Genomic DNA, 22,518 nt, shown 5'->3' on the forward strand with positions numbered 1-22,518 from the left:
GGATCCATTTTTTTTTCTGCCCAGAGGAAAATAGCCTACATATAGGGAAAGTGATAGAGAGGGTGGAGAGTTGACTCAAAATTGAACTAGACACTTATTTTTGGATTTTACAGTCATAACACCAGATTGACTTCCTGTTTCAGGTGGAGACTGGGCTTTGTGCAAAGACAGAGTGGAGTTTGTGGCTTGGAAAGGGCAAAACAAGAGAGGGAATGGGGTGAGCAAGCAGGATAGGGAAGATGGTAGAGGCTGGCTATACTTTAAGGAAGGCTGAAGAGCAAAACCCCAGTCAAAGAAAGTGGTAGATTTAAAAAAGAGATTAAGACATTTCCTCAAAAGAGAACCCTATGCAACCAGAAAAGTGAATGCAGCAGTACAAGTAGGCAAAATGGATACTTATATCATATGAAATTTAAAACAATAATAAAACCTTAGAAAAATCACTTGCCCTACAGACTGTCTCAAAAAATACAGCAAATGCAGTGGGGTTCGCTAATGTCCAAGGGACTATCATCTTGAGGAAATGCTGAACCCCGAGTAAGTCCAGATTTCATGGCACATGCAAAAGTGAAGGGTATTTTCCCAAGTAGGAAAACTAAATAAAATAAATTGTAAACTTATTCTTGAATTGTTTTTCAAGTCCAGTAAATAGTTGTGGAGTTTTCATGACCAAATACAATACCTGAACACATGTACATACCCTATAGACCTGTGATACTTAGTTGCTATGCTGATATTTGACAGAATCGTAGAATCATAGAATGGTTAGGGTTTGATGGGACTTTAAGATCACCTAGTTCCAACCCCCTACCATGGGCAGGGACACCTCACACTAAGCCATGTCACCCAAGGCTCTGTCCAACCTGGCCTTAAACATCGCCAGGGATGGAACATGTACCACTTCCATAGGCAACCCATTCCAGTGCCTCACCACCCTCACAGCAAAGAACTTCCTCCTTATACCCAGCCTGAAGTTCCCCTCTTGAAGTATAAAGCCACTACCCCTTGTCCTATCACTACAGTCCCTAATGAAGAGTCTGTCTTCAGCATCCTTGTAGGTCCCCTTCAAATACTGGAAGGCTGCTATGAGGTCTCCACGCAGCCTTCTCTTTTCCAGGCTGAACAGCCCCAGCTTTCTCAGTCTAACTTCATACAGGAGGTGCTCCAGTCCCCTAATCATCCTCGTGGTCCTCCTCTGGACTTGTTCCAACAGTTCCATGTCCTTTTTATGTTGAGGGCACCAGAACTGCACACAATACTCCAAGTGAGGTCTCACAAGAGCAGAGTAGAGGGGCAGGATCACCTCCTTTGACCTGCTGGTCACGCTCCTTTTGATGCAGCCCAGGATACAGTTGGCTTTCTGGGCTGTGAGTGCACGCTGAAGCTGGCTCATGTTCATTTTCTCATCAACCAACACCCCCAAGTCCTTCTCCACAGGGCTGCTCTGAACTTCTTCTTTGCCCAACCTGTATCTGTGCCTGGGACTGCCCTGACCTAGGTGTAGGACCCTGTGCTTGGCTTGGTTGAACTTCGTGAGGTTTGTGTTGGTTATTTCTCTTTTCCATTTGATAACACTAACTTAAAGCAGGAATTAGCCATTTTATAGAACTGACCCTAAATGGAAGACTCCTAGAAACAAGAATAGATATAAGCATCTTTTTGACCAGCTAAACAGTATCTTCTGCTTTCATCAGCACTGGAATTAGGATATGGTTAAACTGAGACTGTATGTATGACTGAAGTTTTACACTGGGGAATGTAGGGCACAGCTGTGCAAGACTTGATGCAAACCTAATGATTTGACTTTTTGTTGACTTCAGTGGCCCCTTGTGAACAGATTAAAACAAGACATCTTAGAAGCAAATACTAGAGAAGCCTGTTCCAGTGTATTGATACCATTGCAATTTAATCCTGGCATAAGAACAAATATATATACCAACTGAGTAAATAATTGGCTTGCTAGAATTGTTGTTAATTTAATGGGGCTGGGGTCATGCTAAAATCACCTTATCTGTTCAAGGATAAGTGTGGATTAAACCAATTTTCTGTCTTTGTGGTTTCTGGAGGGATATGGACACTTCCAGAATTGTATTCATCTCAGGCAAGATAGCTACTGAAACTGTTTGAGGTAAGTGAGATGGCCTGGCCATCTACTGATTAGATGGTTTTCCTATTCTAGATATGTAAGCAGTAGACTGTCAAAATTAAGTAATGAATTTCACCACTATCATTGCTGTTATCCGAAGTTCAAGAGGTGGAGGAGAGATATGCATCACCCATGACTGGGAGACCCTAGCTCCTGATTATACGGGCAGCAGACAGAAATAATTATGAACTTACATGAATCAATGACTTCAAATGTGCTGCAGGCATCAGAACTACTTGTCTTCATTGGTCACCAGAGGAACTGACATTGATAGCCATGAATGCTTTTCCACCTGAATTGCTCATTGGTCTCTTGAGATTATATATACCAGTTGCAAGGATGATTAATTCTAGTGTTTGTAGCAAGCAGTATGAAAAGAGCCCTTAGTAGTAGTATTCATAGAAGTAGGGTTTAGATGCCAAAAGACTTTTTCTGTGGATGACATCTCTCCTGGTCATCACAGTGCTACTGTGTGTTTGTAGAGAGAAACCTGATCTGAGGAAGGACCTAGAACGATGTTACCCTGTATAAGGCTGAGGTCTCTGTTTTCTTTGTAAGTGGGGAATGCCCATCACTGAATTTGGTAATCTATAAAATTCAGATTGACTTGAATCTTAGAGACCTGTGTAGTTATTTTTGAGTCTTGATCAGGTTTTGTGGTAGAGAAAATAATCCTCTGGAGAGTGGTGGTGCTAAGAAATGAGGCTTCTTCAGGATGTTGTTACTGACTTCTTTTTTATGTTAACCATGAGTTCTTTACACTGTTATCACTGAAGAGCCAAAGAAAGCATGTGAGTGGGAGCTCATATTCTCCAGGCACGTCCATCTTCAACACAATGATTAATTAATTTCCAGCATCACCTGCTGCACTGCTGTGGCTGCACAAGTTAGAAAAAGGCTGGCTTGTCTGGCAAGATGTGAATGGAGTTCTAATAGTGAGCAAAATCAGCATTAGCTGTTCTTGTATGACAGAGAAATGTGGAAACCAATATTATAGCTTCTTTTAGCAAAGACGCTAGCACAGGCAGAAAAGGGGCACAACTGAGTATACTACAGATCCATAAGAAACTAGACTTACATTCATAGTATGCCACAGAACTAACGAGCTTCACTTTCAAGAGTGATTCTGGCTGGAAAAGCTGGAAAATAAGATAGTCTAATCTTTTATGAGGATTGCTTCCTTACCACTCTCTGGTACATGATGGTATTTTCTGTTGGTTTTCCCTTTATGCCTTGATTTGTGGGGTTTTTAAAATGTCAAAACACAGTTTACCCACTTTTTATATACTCATAAATCCAAATACATAATAAAATAAAAATTGTGCCATTTATTCAGTCAGGTTTTGGTGTATAGCATCCTTTCAAAAATACAGGTTTAGCTGCAACATAAACAATCTTTCAGCATTATGTCTCCAATCTGTCAATCTGATCTGAGCTTAAAGGACTCATATTCTTTTTTTTCCATAGAAACACAACACTTATTCAAAAGTAAGTATAGCTTAAGCTGCCTTATAGAAAATATGCAACTCTATTTCTCCATTCTCATTACCTTTGAAAATTGGCCAGCTGTTAGCTGAATGAAGCTTATACCAGGCACTTTGAAGGTCATTGAGTAGCTCCATACAGAGAATTTGCCAAAACAAACATTGACAGACTGGAGAAAATATGTGTCAGGGATGAATTTCATTCTAGCTTTTTGATAATGAAAATCAACACAAATTTTGTTCATGTGTAAATCAAAGATTATATACTCTCAGTTATGACTTATGCCTTGACTCTTCTTTACAAGGCCCCTTTTCAGTGCTAAAGCAGATCAATAAATTTAAACTTCCTCACTTTATATTTGAGGCTGAGACAGCTTTGCCCTGTTCTACTTTTTGGACTTCATCACAGTATTCTCAAAACCAGCTGTGCTGATGCTCTCTTCATTCTCCTTTTACTATCACAGTTTTTATAACAAACCTCTAAGAGGTAAAACTTGCTGGCTTCAATTCCTTGAGGACTGTGGAAGCAAAATTAATGACAGTGGTACAGATTCCAAGGTTTTAAGTTGACAATAATAGAAATGTGTTATAGACAATCTCTAGTACATGGAGCTTCATAAGGTAGCAGACTCTACCGAGTTGCTTACTGACCACCAAACTGAAGTCTCACTTTTAAAATCATACCAGGTGAACCAAACCTAAAAACCCTGCAAATATTCAAGCTGCTTATTTAGTTTTTCACTCTTTTTGTATTTTTTTTTTGTTTCTTTCTCTCTCTTTTTTTTTAGGAAACAGAAAAAAAGATTTAATCTTTTGAAGGTTAAAACTCATGCAGAAATTTCAGCAGAAAGGCCCAGAGCAAGTATTTGCCCTGTTAGATCTATGTCAAATGCCTGGAGACTGGAGAAATAAATATCCTAGCAGTATTCCTAAAAGTAAAGAAATGCTTGAATTTGTTTATTTTCTGAGTTTGGTTTAAGCAATCCATCTGTTATTTCTGGGTGGTCAAGAAGTTTATACTGGAAAGATTATATTATAACCCAAAACAAAGCCAAACCACAAATATTTAAACAGCTATGAAGATTTTATTGCAAGAGCCACTGGAAAAACTCTTTCTGGAAGAGTCTCCCAATGAAGGAGACAGATTAAAAAGTTTTGGAAATTCCTTCAGAAAGAGTTTAAACAAAGACAGTGGGAAGTTGTCTACTATCTAATGTACTCAAAGTAACTCATTTACTCATCTATAAATGCTGAGTTAAAAATATTGATTGTAGTTTTGAGTTTACAATTTTATCTTAACATATTTTTCCTAAAATACTAATGAGTTCTGGTTGTGCACATATTGCTTTTTCCACCAAAGAGACCCTTTCTAATGACTGATATTTCCCCTTGCATACTTGTTAGTGAAGCCTACCAGGAAACATAATCCTGCTGTTCTTATGCTGAGTAATACCTAGTAGCACCCAGTATATCTAAGCTGGAAATAAGAGAAATTGGCTTAAAACCAGGAATGCATTTGAGCATATATCAGCATATTTGCACAGCTGGCTGTGGTGTGGTGGATAAATCCTGCAGCTGAGCTAGCTCCATACCCCAGCACTGCAATGGCCAAGAGGCACAGTGCTAGCTGGGCCTGGCTGTGTGTCCTTCTTGGGACCTAAGTGATATATGGTGCTGTACTGTCATACAGATATAATAGTCTGTCCAGGGCTTGACTGAAGATCTCTGTATTCTGTCCCAGAGTAGAGACATACCCTTGCCCTCCACTGTAGGACAGCATCTGTGGTGACCACAGCCATACTGCAAAATTTCTGCTATGTCCTCAACAGCCTCCAGAAGCAGGACCAGCTTTATTCAGAACAAGATATCTACAAGTGAATATGAAAGTCCAAAACAATGTAGATAGAAGTCTCTAGACATATGTGCTGGCTTGATTTGCGGGAAATTAGAATCAATTTAAACTTTGCTGATTTCAGGGGAAGCAACACACTCATACATTTCAGTTGAGAACATACTCTGAAAATAGGGCTTCACATAGCTGTGATTAAGTGTGACCTTGATACAGTTTTTTATATAGCATTTTTTTTCAAGAAAACTACAAAAAAGACAAAAAGAAACAACTTAGGATCAGCTGGATTGTAAATAGGAAAGCTAACATGTAAGAAACTAACTGAAACTTCAATAAATACAAATCCATGACAAATGTTTACATTTGAACAATTAAGCTTAAAGGGTATTATTTTAAATATCACTAAAACTGTTGATGAAAAAAAATTCTAAATTTTTTATTAAAATATTTCTATTTTTTAAAATGAAACCAGAAAAAAACTCAAACAACAACAAAAAAAACCCTTGGAAAACATAGAAAATAGTACAGAAATACAAGAGAGACTAAACGAACCCTATGTAAAGGTCTTTGTAGAAATGCAACTCTTAAATATACTTAAATTTAAGAATGAAACTGAGAAACAGTAATAGAACTACTGAAAAAGAGCTCTGTTAGAATATCCATTCAGCAAACAAGAACTTTACGTTTAAGCATTCCCATGGTCTCTCTTTAACGATTTATATTTGTATAAAGATATAGATAGCCAACAAATGTTAACTATGACTTTGGATTATGGCTTTGTTTTGGGCTTTTGTTTGATTTTGTAGACCTTGAATCAGTAATTATACAGCACAGAAAAAGTAATCTGCAGCTGGATCTAAGAAGCATTGTTTCACAGCAGTATTTTCACAACAACCAAAAAGCCTCCTTATGCTTTGCAAGAAAGGATCTGGAACTATACAACACCACCAAAGCATTCAAACCACCCACTAAGGTACTCTCATTTGCTGACTGGTTGAAATGCTCTAACATAATCTCTGTGACTTGCCCTTCCACAGATAATATACACAATCATTCACTTAGGGATGCAATGACATTAAATATTTGCATGGCATCTTGGTCTTCTCTTGATAAAAAAGTGCCCTGGTTCCTCATGTGCAATATGGTTTGACATAGATAGCAAGCAAAAAATAATTTCTCCATAGCCTGTAACACTGGCTACCTCTGCCTTCTGTGACTCTAAAGAGCAACCCTTTTAGCAAATTGTGTAGAAAAAAAGATAAAATCAAACTAGGTGGCAGTTAAGCTCTTATAGCCCTTGGACAAGAAATGATGGTTTTTCTTTTTGCAATGAATCAAAGACATGGAAGCCATATTGACTAAAAAAGAAGAATTTCATATAAATATATGAATGCTAGGTTATCATACACTGAATAGCTTGTGTTTAAGAATGTGCTGCAAAGAAAAACAGCTGAAGACTTCTGAACAATACATGGATTCTAGCTAACTGTAAATAACCATGAACAAAGAATATCTCAGTAGCCAATATTTTTCTCTGCTGGTATCAAATGAAATTCATTTGGTATCAGCTGGAGTTTTTATAGTGCTAATGGAAGTTATTTTCAGTTATCACGTCAGCCCATAAGTACACAAAGGCAGCAATTTTGCTAGTAATCTGGAGATCAGTTTGTATGTAGGGGGTATACTTTAGACTGTTTCTGCAGTGCAAGCTTTTATCTTAATAAATGTGGTGAATCATAAATAAAAAGGAGATGATAAAAAAGGAACATTCAGCCGGGGCTATAAGGTTGAGTTTGGAAACATTTCATACTGTGAAAGTCTGAACCCTAAAACATGATGTCCAGTAAGCCTTGTGCTCAATGGGGAACCAGTGTATCTGAGAATTAAATATAACTGATATTTTTCTCACAATAATTCCTGTGATATTCCTTTAACATATGACATGAGATATAAACTAGTCACATTCTGATGGGCTGCACAGCATACATAATTGCATAATTGCAGTCCTTTTTAATAAACTCATGCATTTGAGCACATATCTGACTGCCAAATGATTAAGTAGCCCAATAAATAAGGAAGAGTTTAACTCTACTCTTTATAGGTCTCCAAGTTCTATCAGCAATTCCAGTCTCTAAGTGTGGCAAGTTGATTAGTATTTCAACACAATTTGGTAAGAGGCAAAATCACTCTCCAAAATTGGTCTCTTAGAAGAACTTTCATATCTCAAAACTGTTACTCATTTTCTCTAATGACAAATTTAACATTAGCTAGTTAAAATTTATCTAGCTTAATGCATGCATAGTGCTTAGGAGTTATGCAACATGGTGTGTTACAAGCATGCATAGGCAATTTGGCTGTGCAAGAGGGTGGGGCCTGGCTCTCAAAAGGCAATGCAGCTGAGTTTTCTCGTAGTGCTTAAAAAGGTCAGTGACTGTTAGTGATAATAGCCCTTAGAGAGGAACTGAGCTTTTTATTGTTCTCATCAGTCATTAGAGCTATGTGAGATGCAGATTGCTGTACTGCAGCGTTCCCTGGCATTCTGGTGCCCCAGTTGTCAGACTGGGAGGTCTATCAGGGTACACAGCAATTCCATCACTGCTTGACCACTAAAATGCCTTTCCACTGAAAATAGAGTGAAGTGTGGAGGTACATGATATGGTCCCAAGTTTAATCTTGTTTCATGGTAGGGACCCAATTAGATTTTCATCAGACTTGGAAGTGGTCCCATATCCCACCCTCTGCCTGGACTTCTGTGATGCTGACCGCATCTGCCACATGCTTGTTTGTTATACCTCTATAAAGGACCTGTATTTTAACTTACTGTACAATTGGGTGCAATATTTCTACATTAGGATTCCTCCAATTAATGCCAATAATGTAACACAGCCTGTCAAACTGTGTATTGACCTTCCGTATTTTAGGGCAGTCATGATTAGCTACCGAGATAAACAAAAACAACTGGCTGAATTTAGAAGGTACTGTTACATTTTTTAACAATGTTTAACTTCAACATTTACCACTTCTGGAAAAATGTGAGTTAGATTAAAGGCATACCCTCTAATTTTGTAAAGAATTAAAAGGCCAAAGTAATACAATGGTTCAAATGGTTTCTTTATTCAGTCAATAAAACTCACTATAGTTTAAAGCTGAAATGCAACTAAAGAAATATTGAAGAATCCTGAACTGTCACAGATTTTCAGTCCTTTAGGATCTGAACTCTTAGTAACGAATCTGCTTTTAAGCAGTCTTCACAAGAGTTACAGGGACATAGACTGAAAACAGGACTAGATTCATAATTTTCCATTTAGGTGACAAAGCATTGTGATTCAGCTGTTTGGTTGTACTTTCTTAATGGGAAATTTCTTTGCCTGTGCAAATAGTTAAACATCAGCATACATTCTTTTTCCCATTCTAGTAAAACAGTTGAGTCATGAAACCTACCTGAAGTGACAGGCAAAGGCAAACTTACGACTGCTTTACCAAGAGGTAAAAACTTTTTTTTCCAGCACTACTGAGATCTGGATCTTCATTGCCTTTCCCTTTGTGCAGCCAGATCCACTTTAGCAAAGATTGTTCCAAGGCTTTTTAAAAACTAGTGTCACCATGACATCCATACTCACTTTACATTCATGACTGTAAGGCAGTACAGAATTAGGATTTTTCTGCTGAGTACAGGTGCTCTCATTTTTGCACTAAAGATCAAGGTGGTAAAGATCAATTTCTGCACTGATATTAAAGAAAAGCCATTCAAGTGGCATTCTGTGCTAACATAGCTATATGAAACATATGTAATATATGTTCCTTGGCTAGAGGATGGTAATTTCTTTTCCCTTCCCTTCCTTTCCCTTCCTTCCTCTTCCCTTCCCTTCCTTTCTCTTCCCTTCCCTTCCCTTCCCTTCCCTTCCCTTCCCTTCCCTTCCCTTCCCTTCCCTTCCCTTCCCTTCCCTTCCCTTCCCTTCCCTTCCCTTCCCTTCCCTTCCCTTCCCTTCCCTTCCCTTCCCTTCCCTTCCCTTCCCTTCCCTTCCCTTCCCTTCCCTTCCTTTCTCTTCCCTTCCCTTCCCCTCCCTTCCCTTCCCTTCCCTTCCCTTCCCTTCCCTTCCTTAATTTCCCTCTGTTCCACTTGTTCTATACATATTCTTCACCACTAAAAATGTCCAGCAGTTTTTCAGGACTGTATTAAGCAGCATACTTATCTGTCATACTGAGATAATTTTTTTCTTGCATTTTCTCTCTGGGAAAAGAATAATGTGCAGTGGTATGTTCATGTTGGATTGGACACTTCTAGAGACTTTCTTCTGTTGTGCAAGCCAACCTCTATTTGTGTTAAAGAAAGAGACATCCAAGCAGCAGAAGGTGCTGAGTTTTGTCACAGTCCTTGGTTTCCATGTGAGTTCAGTATGTGGTCCTGCATCACCCGATCCTTTGAAAGAGCTGCTTGTCTGAAACAGGAAAGCTATGCACTTATAATAGAAAAGCACATCCTCTGTAGATGTGAATCTCTCCCTGCAAACTCTTCAGAATGTTCTCCTGTGATTGCTATCAACCTGATTGTTTAATTAGCAGTTGTAAGTAAATGTTGAACATGATGGGAGACATCAAAAAGAGGTGGAATCTCCTTTTACTGTTCTGCAGGGCAGATGTAAACTGTTCTAGCAAACTTCTTGAGCCCTACTTTCAGCTGGCACCACTACAGCTCATACTTGAGACTGCCAAATGCTGCAGAGACATCCCAGCAGATGGGAACAGTATTGACAGCAGCCTATCATTCATAGGCAGTGCTGTAGCTGTTCCCATTATACCTTGTAGCCTGCATCCACAACTTACTGTTTTCAGGTTGTAACTCACACTGAGTATGTAGTTAGCCTTTCCCTCATTTCTGTTTCTGCTTGCTTAGGACTGAAAAGCCAAATGTTGGGCTGATAGCAGGTTGAATCAATACCAACTTCTTCGAGGATCAACAGACAATTGGATGTGTCAAAGAAAAAGACGAGGTTCCTCTCCAGAATGAGTGTTTTGGTCTGAGGCAGCACAGGCTGATTGTGGTTCTCTTCCTGCAGCCAAGAGACAGCTCAGGGATGCTCAGTGAAACTTCTGTTTCAGCCCGGAGCTGTTTTGTGAGTGAATATGCTGAGCACTGGCAATCAAAGCAGGCTGGTAGCTGTGGTGCTGCATCTGCTGGATCCTTAGTAAGTGAAAGTATTGTGAGGAAAAGAAGGCAGCTGCATGATGCTCACTAAATATAAAACTACAAAAATCCATTAAACTGTTTCTTCACATGACACTCCTGTATAAGAGTTTACTTTAGTCGAATCATGGCTGTTATGTGATCACCACTGAGTAAAAAAGGCAGGCAGCACACAAAAATAGTAATTGACAGTCACAGTATCCTTGATGATAACAGCAACAACAGCTTTTAGAACTGTATTCCGAATATTAATAGGCCATGTACAATGCAATACCATGCTGAAAAACAGGATGGATCTTTCAAATAGGAGTATCTTTCAAAGAAAGCTTTATTTACAGGTATGCTTTTCTCTTCTGTGAAACTCTGACACAAAATTTGTAAGAAATGCACACATGATTTGGAAATGATTGAGGAACTCCTTCTTGTCCCCAGTTTTTCTTCATGTGACTGACCTGTATTTCATTTAAGTCAATAGGAAGATTGCTATGATGCCACTGAGTATCCTGTAAATCCTACTTGTCAGTTCCACTGAGATGGCTTGCAGATGTTAAGCCTGAGTAGGTATTTGCAGATTTGATCTGATATTTATCAAATGTGAAACTGCAGGTATGATACAAGAAATAAAAAAAATTGTGATTGTTTCTTCTTCTAATGAGAAAGAAAAATATTTTTTATAGGTGATGCAACAGCTTCCAGTGCTCAAACTAAAAAAAAACACCTAAAGCCATGATAAAGACATTAAACATGTTCTAAACCTATTAAAACAAGAAGAGTAAAGCAGTAAAGCATAAATATTGTAATAAAATTTAGATCAATAATAAAATTTGAATATTTACAATGCTACTATGCAGAAAAGCCAGTTTAAATTATTAGGAAATTGCTTATTTTTCTAAGGAAATACATTAATATCTCTGTCAAATTCTACATGCAAAGCCACAGGAATTAAGTAACAAGAGAGGAAAAAACAAATCTTTTCTTGACAAATGCTTTCTGTGATTTGGCAGTAGCCATCTGTCATGGTTGAGTGTTGTTAAGACTTCAAAAGGCATTATGTCCACCATACCCAGAAGTCAGACTTCTGTAAGTACCGACTGATAAAAGCTTGGTAAGAACATGAATTTATGAGGTTTCCAAAATGAGATTCAGGTTTTCTGTCCTACCCTGTCCCCCCATTTGGAAGCTCAAACTCGCTTTCTGTTATGTTATTTAGTTATTCTTTTACATTTCTGTGTCAATAGCCTTTTCTGTCTTCTGGACTAGCTAAGTTTTTAAGTTCTATTTTCATAGAAACATAGAATAGTTAGGGTTGGAAAGGACCTTAAGATCATCTAAATCCAAACCTACTGCCATGGGCAGGGATGCCTCACACCAGATCATGTCACTGAAGGCTCTGTCCAACCTGGCCTTGAACACTGCCAGGCATGAGGCATTTACCACTTTGAGGCACTGTGCCAGTGCCTCACCACCCTCACAGTACAGAACTTCTTCCTTATCTCTAACTTAAACTTCCCCTGTTTTAGTTTGAACCCATTACGCCTTGTCCTATTGCTACAGCCCCTGATGAAGAGTCCACCTCCATCATGCAAAACCCATCATTTTATCTAATGTTTGTATTTTCCTATTATCAGTTGGCAACAGGTCACATTTCACTGATATATCAGAGTCCGCTTCTTTTCCTTTCCATAATAAAGGGACCATTGTGTTCATAGTGTTGGGAAAATTACCTTTTGTTAAAACATAATTCCCTTCTCCATTCTACAAGTTGCTACTTAAACAAACAAAGATCAAAATGCACCATGATAGAATAGTGATATTCAGTGTCATTATATCATGAAGAAGGAAAGAATATCTTTCCCATTAGACTGAACTGGCACCAAAGGTGCCCCTTCAATGGAAGTCAACAGACATATATCAGGGTCTTGTACTGTAATTTTTAAAAAGTGACTCAGTGCTGCCTATCCTGTCATGAAAATGCAGAAAATATTAGAACTTTTTTTTTCTTTAACATTTCTTCCTTTTAAAAAGAAGAAAGAAATAACTGACACATGAAAAGAATGCTTTGACATTTGAAAGTTTGGTATACAGAAAACAAACTCCATGGTCTTTTCTTTGAAGTTAATTTCTGGGCATTTTGGAGCAAGTAACTATTTCATTCTCCATTCCAGAAGGAATGTTTGTAATGGTTTACTCTGAAAATCTTTTTACAGGCTATTTCAGAAGGAAACTCACTATAGCTCAGTTTAAAACGCAGTAGGTCAATACACTGCCAATGGTGTTTTATCTACTGGTTGTCAGTGTTTCCTGACTGAATTAATGTAACCAACCAACTCTCTATAACTGATTTTCTAAACTTTTTGATAGCGGTTGAAGCAGTGAGGATACAGGTTTCTAACACATAGATACAAAATCTTAAGATTGGAGTTTTTATTCACCTCTTCAGATAGGAAGCTGGACTGAAGGAGTCTAAGTGATTCTTGCTGCCTCTGTTTGGCTCCCTTCAAAAAATGAAACATCTTGTTAAAATTAGTCCTAAGAGACTTTACCAAGTTTGTAAAGGGAAGAGAGAGCTCCAGCAGGTGATTTTTCTTGTTCTTGGGTAAGTATCAGATAGGTAGAGCATGCTGCCCTGGAAAGGAACTTCTTTCTGTCCATTACCCAATGGGTTTGTGGGGAAGCACTTGTACCATCTGAATGGAACCCTTCCAGAAAAAAAAAATGCCAGATACAGATTTCAGTATAGGATATTTCCCTGGAAAAAAAAATTGTGGCTTTCAGATTAGCTCAACAATTGCAAAAGTACAAGCTTAAAGAAACGTCTTAAAATGCTTCTGTAGATCTCCTGTGCTAATTGCCAGTTACAAAACAAGTAAAAGAAAAATAAAAAGGAAAGGTTGACATGAACACTGCACATATTTGGATATTTTTATTAGAGTCATTCTGATGTTTTTTCCAAGTGAGAGATCCAGAAGTCAAGGAAAGTGTAGGTGTCAAAAAGCTATTTTTTAAGCAACTAAAAGGAGATTACCTTGCTTTTCTTTTGGGAGACACAGAATAAAATAGTAATGCTTTGATGCATGCCCATAATTTTTCTTGAAACCAGGTCTGTGACTGTCCTTCAGATTGTTATTCAAACCAATGCCACTAACTCCAGACCTTTTTTGACGGCTACAAACACAGTGTATTCCCAGGTGGTTATTCTGCACTCTCAGGCATCAAGAGGACACGTGGTTATCTCACTGAAATCAATGCAGTCTTCAAGATTATATTTTGTAATAAACCCTATCTTATTGATCATGACATCAGTTTTAATCAATTTTTATAAAATCTTTAGTTCATGTTTAAGGCACTGCATGGAGGCAGAAAACTTCCTGGAGGTTTAGAGTTTGTCATTTGATCATGCAGTAAAAATGTCAAACTATTACTAATAAAAAAAATCTATGTCTCCTGCTGTTAATATTGGTTGTGTTTTACAGAGCACAACTGATTTTAAAGGAACTCAGGGCTCCGTCTTCACTACAGTCCTCCGAGATAGGATGGACACGAAATAGTCACTTCCTGTATTTGATAGCTACCACAGATGCGTTATGGGTCTTTAAATTCATTAACCATGCCTTCACTGAAATCTCTTCTGAAATGCAGACAGCAAAGTCCTGATGATTTATTTTTGTATATGGAGGCAGAACACATTCTGTGATTTATTCATTGAATGATTTATAAACGTAATTGCAGAAAAGTACAGGTAGGCTGTCTTCAAGCAATGGTCACAGTCATGAACAACCACATTGTTTACTACACTATTATAAACAGTAAGCTTAAGACAAAATTTCAAAACATCAGGCCATTTCTAATATACACATTCTTTGCACAGAGAAGAACTGATGTTTAAAGAAATGTCAGCAGAAAAGGTGAAGATATGTGCTAAAAGGAGATTTAAAACTCTACATATATTTTTTTGCATCACAGAGAGACAGTGAACTCTTTCTACCTGCTTGAGCAATCCAGTGCTCTCTTAACTTATGAGTTAAGAGAGATAAGTCAACAATATTTTTAGGTCTTGATCTTGCACACTAAAGATCATAGAATCATAGAATAGTTAGGATTGGAAAGGACCTCAAGATCATCTAGTTCCAACCTCCTGCCATGGGCAGAGACACCTCACACTAAACCATATCACCCAAGGCTTCATCCAACCTGGTCTTGAACACTGTCAGGGATGGAGCATTCACAACCTCCCTGGGCAACCCATTCCAGTACCTCACCACCCTAACAGTAAAGAATTTCTTCCTTATATCAAGTCTAAACCTCTGTTGTTTAAGTTTCAACCCATTACCCCTTGTCCTATCACTACAGTCCCTAATGAAGAGTCCCTCCCCAGCATCCCTGTAGGCCCCCTTCAGATACTGGAAGGCTGCTATGAGGTCTCCACGCAGCCTTCTCTTCTCCAGGCTGAAGATAAATGCATGTAACTTTCTGCAGGCATAGAATAGCCATGTGTTCTCCTCGGAATCATTCAGAACTAGGTGTGTTAACTTTGCATATAACACATCCCCTTTTCTGTTACACTTTTCATAAATGAACAGCATTTCATCTTGAAATGTAAGTTAGCCTTTTAGAAGTGAATCCTCCCTTATGGAGAGAAAGAACAGATTTTTGCAGTGAGTCCAAAATATTATTCCTTCTTCAGACTGCAGTAAATTACAGAGATTTGGTTATCATTACAGATCTATGAAGTGCAAACCTTTAATTGTCCAAGAGGTTACACAAGAGAGGAAATAATGTGTTAAATTTTAAGTATGGCTTTTGTTTTACTAAAGTTATTTTATTGGAGGAGAAAAATCACAGTAAAGATTTTTCCTCTAAAATAATGTCTTAGATGATTAGGTCGCCTAATGTCATCTGATGCTTCACAGTGATAGCTCTCATTTATGGCCAATTGACACCAAATGGCAAGAACAGACCTGAGGGCAGACTAAGCAGATTATTTTTTTATAGCTGAACTCAGCCAGCACACCATCTGTATAATTCCACCATCCGTTATTACTTTCAAGGCAAATGTGAACATTATTTCTCTCAAGGAACTTAATACAGCACTATGAGGATTTTGGACCTTGGCCTCTGAACCAAGCTTTTATGGAGCTTTTTAATAAGTAGGGTATCTATAAGCAGGAGAGCCCTTCATACCTTCCTTTGTACTATAGAAGAAACTAATCTCACAGCTTTCTTTAGCTTTCTGTGATTGAATCCTAAATAAAATGTGGCTAAAATGGAATTTTTCAGGCCAAAGCACTAAAAAAAAAATTTAAAAAATCTGTTGATCAAGAAAAATATCTTCAATTAGGAGTTGGTGCTTCTTGTTTGATCAGTTATGCCAGTAACAGTAAGTCTGATCACCTTTAAAAGATTATCTTCAGTATAATTTGGAGTGGTACATCCTTAGTGTTAGATTTCACTCCAGCCATGCATGCATGAAGACAATCATTGTGCATTGGCAGAGGTGGCCATCCAGCCATCCACCTTTCTCTTCACAGGCCACAGATGCTTCATCAGCCACTTTTTAATAACTTCTTATTCGGAGTGGTAACCATGAATTCCCAGTCATCTTGCACTTCGCTCACATTTACTCCCCAGACAAAACTCACTAATGCCTCCTTCCCCAACCCCTGGCAGACTGTCAGTGCAGTCGTTCAATAGCATTTGTTTTCAGCTCAGGGATTGTTACTCCTTTCCAGGCTTATTCTCAGAGCTTCAGAGCTTCCTGCAGTGTGGCAAATATGTTATTGATTTAGGACCTAATTTCAGAGGGATCATTCACAGGATTAAAATGACCATGTGCTAAAATGTCTACATCATCAACACCCTCCCCCCCCTCTCCAAGTAATTTTCCACAGCAATCTGGAGTTACAGACTCCCTCTGTAAGAATACAGCCACTACATTCATACTACTCACACACAGTTTTGTGCAGCTATCTATCCTATCTCTGGCTGTCTAAAACTGTATTTCCAGGCAGAGTGTAAGAACAAGACAGTACTCTCCTAAATGCTCTACCATTCTCTGACTTTTAGCAACTCAATGAAGAATTTGAGTGTGTTATGGTCACTCTGAATTTAGTAACTGTAAGTGGATTTCCCTTCCATCAGCAGTGTCCTCCTGAAGTTTTAGTAAGTGCACCATCCTGGGGCAGTGAGTCCAATAGTTCAGTAAGGACTTCTCTTTTGTATCTGCTCTGTATTACTGCTGCTCATCACATTTTCTGTAATATAAAAGTATTCAAAGTTTTTTTCTAACTTGTCAAAGTTATGTAAAGATGATATATGTATAACTTCATAATTATGCTATAAGTACACTGTATTGCATTATTATACTTTTATAATTGTTGATATCATATCATATAATATCATATTACAATGGAATCATAGAATGGTTTGGGTTGAAAGGGACCTTAAAGATCATCTAATTCCCCCCCCCATGCCATGGGCAGGGACACCTTCCATTAGACCAGGTTGCTCAAAGCCACATCTAATATGGCCTTCCAGACTTCCAGGGATGAGGCAGCCACAGCTTCTCTGGGCAACCTGTTCAAGTGTCTCACCACCCTCACAGTAAAGAACTTCTTAATATCTACTCGTAATCTACCCTCCTTCATTTTAAAGCCACTCCTCATTGTCCTATCACTACTTGCTCTTCTACTACATTGCATTGCTTTGATTGTATTGCATTGCATATCTGGGGGTTTTATAACCTAAACAGCTGTGTGAAAATGAGTAAAGTCAATTAATTCCCAGATAGACAGTGTGCAGTTTGGCCCAAGATGGAATCACAACTTACATGGATTAACAATTTACAGATGGATTAACAATTTACAGTGCTTCAGGGCTGCACATTTTACTGCATAAGCTATTTTACCACTGAAGGTTATAAGAGATTTGTCACAGGCTTCCATAAGAGCAATACTGAGCCATATATGAACTACTCAAGGTCACACAGCTATAAAGTATCAGGTCCAGGAAATGAACCTTTATCTCCTGACTCCTTATGTATTGCTTTAACCTCAAGGTGAATCTTTGTTCCTTTGTTTTCCTTTAAAAAATAGTTTGACCAAAACATTGTTTTCTCCATGATGTGACATGAATAATTCCTCTTATAGTATGCCTTGGTTACATTTCTCTTTCATTTTTGATCTGGGAAGAAATATGACATGCTGTATCTTCCCGGTAAGGAAGTTCTCTGTTGAAAAATTAATGGAATAGTTTTATGCTTCCTATTGATCAGATCTTCCAAATAGGCTTGTATACTAAAATCTAGTCTTCCTCAGAGGAATCAAAACTTAAAGTCTCGTTACATGCTTGCCCTCCTTTTTTAACACCTTTGAATAAGATAACAGTAAAGTGAAGACTTCTCCAGGGTTCAGAGGTGTTGAACACAAGCAGAAAACCCATCAGATATATAGTTTCCCAGGGACCAAGACTTCTGAATTAGTTAAAGGCCCCAGGACATGTGGAAAGACATGTGAATGTATCTATGAACTCCTGTTCATTTTATAGTAAAGATGCTGATGAAGCATAAGCAACGGAGTTATGAAAAGTGTGCTGCAGTACTTAAATACTTCAAAAATTCATCCTCCACCAACACTTCCCAAAAAACTCCCAGCCTTTTAGAAAGTTATTGCCCACACTTTTTTTATATTGAGGACCATAAGGGACAGCCAGCCAAAATATGTGGAAGTCTTATAAGGGCAGTAATATTATTTACTAATGGAATGTTCCTATGCTGCTGTCCTGGGTTCAGCAGTAGCAGTCATTTTTCTCCTTCTTAGTAGCTGGTACAGTGCTGTGTATTTGACTCTCAGCCTGAAAACAGTGCTGTTAACACCAACGTTTTTAGTTGTTGCTCAGCAATATTTGTGTGACCAAGGACTTTGTGAGTCTTAAGCTCTGCCAGCGAGGAGGGAAAGCTGGGAGGAAGCAGAAACAGGACACCTGACCCAAATTAATTAAGAAGTATTCCATACCACAGCACATCATGCCCACTATATAAATTGAAGCAGTTACCTGGAAAGGTGAGATCACTGTTTAGGTTAGGCTGGGTATTGGTTGGTGGGTGGTGAGCGGTTGTATTCTCTTCCCTTGTTATTTCCCTTATCATTATTACTATTGGTGGTAGCAGTAGTGGTTTGTGTTATACCTTAGTTACTGGGCTGTTCTTATCTCAACCCATAGGAGTTCCATTCTTTTGATTCTCCCCCCAGTCCCTCTGGGAAAGAGGGGAGGAAGGGGGGGGAAGGGGAAGGAGTGAGTGAGTGGCTGCTTGGTTCTGGGTTGCTGGCTGGGCTTAAACCATGACGGCTGCCAAAGAGACTAGATGCTATAGGAAAAGAAAACCAACCTGAAAACAGAAAAGCACTAATCCCCATCATGATGTTTGTCTCTAAACATTCTCTCAAGGCATTTTATGAATCCATTTTCAATAAATTAATTTATAACAGATATGGTCTTATGAGGGAAAAAACAGCATAAGCTGCTATTTATGTACTCTGACCTCAGAAATGATATCAGATTGACTGTCAGTCTCTGTACAATGAACTGACAACAGCCCTTGACATCAGGGATTTATTCCTTTATTTGTGTCATTTGGCTCCCAGAGACAGCTGTGGAATTAGTGCTGTTTGCTGACAGGCAGAAATGTGGCAATCACCTCAGAAAAATCAAGAAAATATGACAGGGAGTCGTTTCAATTAAAAGAGAAAAGTAAAGGGGAATTACGAGTTTCATTGAGGAGGGCTGCTTGCTACTTATCTGACACAAGTGCGAGATGTAAGCTACTACAATCAGCACTTGGGAGAGATGGGATGTAGCACAGGGTTTCTCATTAGCCAAGACAGTTCCCAGGTTTGGGCTGTCCCAGGGCTGACAGCACAGGTCTGGCACTTCTCTTTGTTGCTGCCTTTGCTCTTTGCTGTGGTACAGGTTGAAAGGAAAGAGCAGGAAAAGGAAGTGTATTTGTCCTGTTGTATCTGGTACAGGGTAAAGCATGTGTTTTGTAGGTGGCTTCTTTGTAGTCTTGCATGAAACAAACCTTTTTATGCTCCATCATTTGCTCAGAATGTGTTAAGGTAACAGGGAATATTAAAATGTTATGGATTTGCATTTTGTTAGTGTTTCAATTAGACTGATTACTCCCTGTGTAGCTAAAATTATGATAACAGTCTTGATTTCAACTAGAAATCAGGAAAATGCATGTGAAATGTGAAAAAGATCTCAGAAAACTAAACAGGGCAGTAAAAATATTAGTAAATCAGCTGCCAGTCTTCTAGCACATATGGTTTATATCTTTTTGATCTGTTTAATGTTACATGGTCTAAGAACCATCTATCTCTGTTTCTAGAATTTCAAAGACCTTATGAATGAAAGGCTTATTGAATGCACAGCTTGCAACAGTAAATAAAGGCACTTGGCATCTCAGAAGTGGCTTGGCCATAAGATTTCCCAAATTTTTTATCTGCACAAAACCTCCTTAAGCTCACAAATTTCATTTTATACCTCCGCAGGACCAATTTATAGGATCGACATACCAAATGTGGAAATGGAGAAGAGCTCCAAGAAAGGAGCCAGTGTTTCAGGTACCAAATTTCTTTGCAGAAATGGGATAATGTTACTAAAAAATTAAAAAAGTTTGATTTGTTGTTGGGTTTCAAGTTTTTTCCCCCTCAAGTATTAACTTTGTGAATAATCTGCTCTGTATTTTCATAAGTGACCTTGACAAAAAAGGTTAGCATTTCACAGATCGATTTTTTAGTGCTGATGCCATAAGGCTGGTTGGCACTCTTAATATCAAAGAGAATATGTGTATTTTGTACAAAGTAGATGACCCTGAAGGTTAGTGGGTTAGAACTGCGATGAAATTTAATAGCACAAAGTGACATTTCAGAGATTTAAGGATGAATAACAAGTATTGCTGCAGCAATTATTGCTCTGGGCTCAGAAACTGAACAGAAAGAGGAGAAAGAGCTGGGTGTACAGCAGATTATGGGTTGGTCTTGTAAAATCTGTATGGGTCAAGGCTGTATGACCAAGGCTGTGGTCAGAATATGGCTTGGGGACTGGACAGTGTCACAGTCACTCATGGTGAGTTGTCACTGTCTAATACTGGTTTAGCCATGTGTTGTGAACAGCCAGGTGTCTGTCAGCTGACCTATACATAGAAAAATTAATGTGAGAGATCTTCTCCCTGTTGGCCTCATAGTGGTGACTCAGTTTAACATACTACTGTTTCAGTCTGAAATGAGTCCTGTCGAAGGGCCCCGTGGACTCCAGGTTCCATTGCCACTTGCAGGAGCACCAAAGTGCCAAAGTGCTTCCTGCATCAGCTCCTGGTCTCCACTCCTTCCTGATTGCCTCACAGGACCTGCCATGGAGATAGGTGATGTGATTCTGCATCATAATCCACCCTGAATTTACACGGTGTGTTATAGGAATTCACATTTTCTCTGCTTTTAACTTCAGCAGCTAGTAGCCAGATGAAACTCCAACCTTTATGTTAAACAAGTCCCCTGGAAGCAGGGACTGCCCTATAACTGATTGCTGCCAAATTCAAAGCAGTTTGAATTCGATTTCTTTGACTCTTAAAATAACTTTGAACCAGTTTTCACACCACTTCCATTGGCAGGCAAGATTATTGCTGTATAGAATGTAAAAAAAAGTGCTTGAAATCAGTATTTCAGAGCATTCAACCTGGAACAGAAAGACTGTAGTCTGTTATCTAGTACATCAAATTTAATGAACAACATTGAGATACTGATTATAACTGTTAATTTTCAACAGAAAAAAACCCCTTGAATCCTACCAAAACTTTATCACTAATAACTATATTTCGGTAATATGTTAATAATGTTAATAATTGCAAGTTAATATGGTAATAATTAGATGTTATTGTCCTCCCTGGATGTAGCTGTACCGTAAACAGTTGGCAGAATAAATCTTCTTGATTCCCTGTTTGCAAAAGTCTTGACTATTGGTGAAGCTTTACTAATGATGCTATAGATTATTATAGTACTTTCACTTTGTTTCTTTTTCAGTACTGTCAGTCCATGTCTCCAGACTTTCATAAAATGATTTTTCTTCTTAAAAACACAAAAGATGTCCGAAAACTGAACATTTCTAATGTCTGTGCTTCTACCCTTTGAACAATTTTCCTGCTGTTTTTTAACAAACTCACTCTGACTGTATTTTCTAGGCTTTTGAGTAGAAGTTTTGTCCTAGCTCTATATCATCTTAATGGTTTATGATCTCATAGTTCAGTGAACTTCAGTATTGTCTTGATTTTACTTCCAAGCCTTGAATCCTGATCTGAGGCTGTCTCCTCTGCTCTGGCTTTCTAGTTGCCTTTTTCTTTAATACCCATTATACTCTACCTGGGAACTCCACAAGCCTATCAAGACGATATCTCTAACACTAGAGACTTAGCTTTGTTATTGCTTCACAAAGGATGCTGAGCCAGGTTCACATGCTCAAAGACTTCTTAGCAGGGTCTATAGCTGCTACCATACATGCACTGCAATTGTGAAAGTTACACTGGGAGAGAAAATAGAAGAGAGAGCAAGTGAAATAAAAAGCTGAAAGGCTTTTTTCCAGGGCCAGCCAGGAGAAGTGATGGGGGCCCTCAGTCAAACATCCTCACCAGGTGTCTTCTCCAGTGCAGCAGAGTCCTGTCCCCCACCCAAATTCTTCCTGTGGTAGTTACATACTCTTCAGGACCTGCTCAAACCTTGTCTTGCTGTTCATGCTTATGGTACTATTAGGATTGATAGGAGCATGCTTTGATAAAGGGTAGGTTCTGCTCTTGGTTGTTAGGCTCAGT

The sequence above is a fragment of the Melopsittacus undulatus genome, chromosome 2, assembly GCF_012275295.1.
Source record: "Melopsittacus undulatus isolate bMelUnd1 chromosome 2, bMelUnd1.mat.Z, whole genome shotgun sequence".
NCBI lineage: Eukaryota > Metazoa > Chordata > Aves > Psittaciformes > Psittaculidae > Melopsittacus > Melopsittacus undulatus.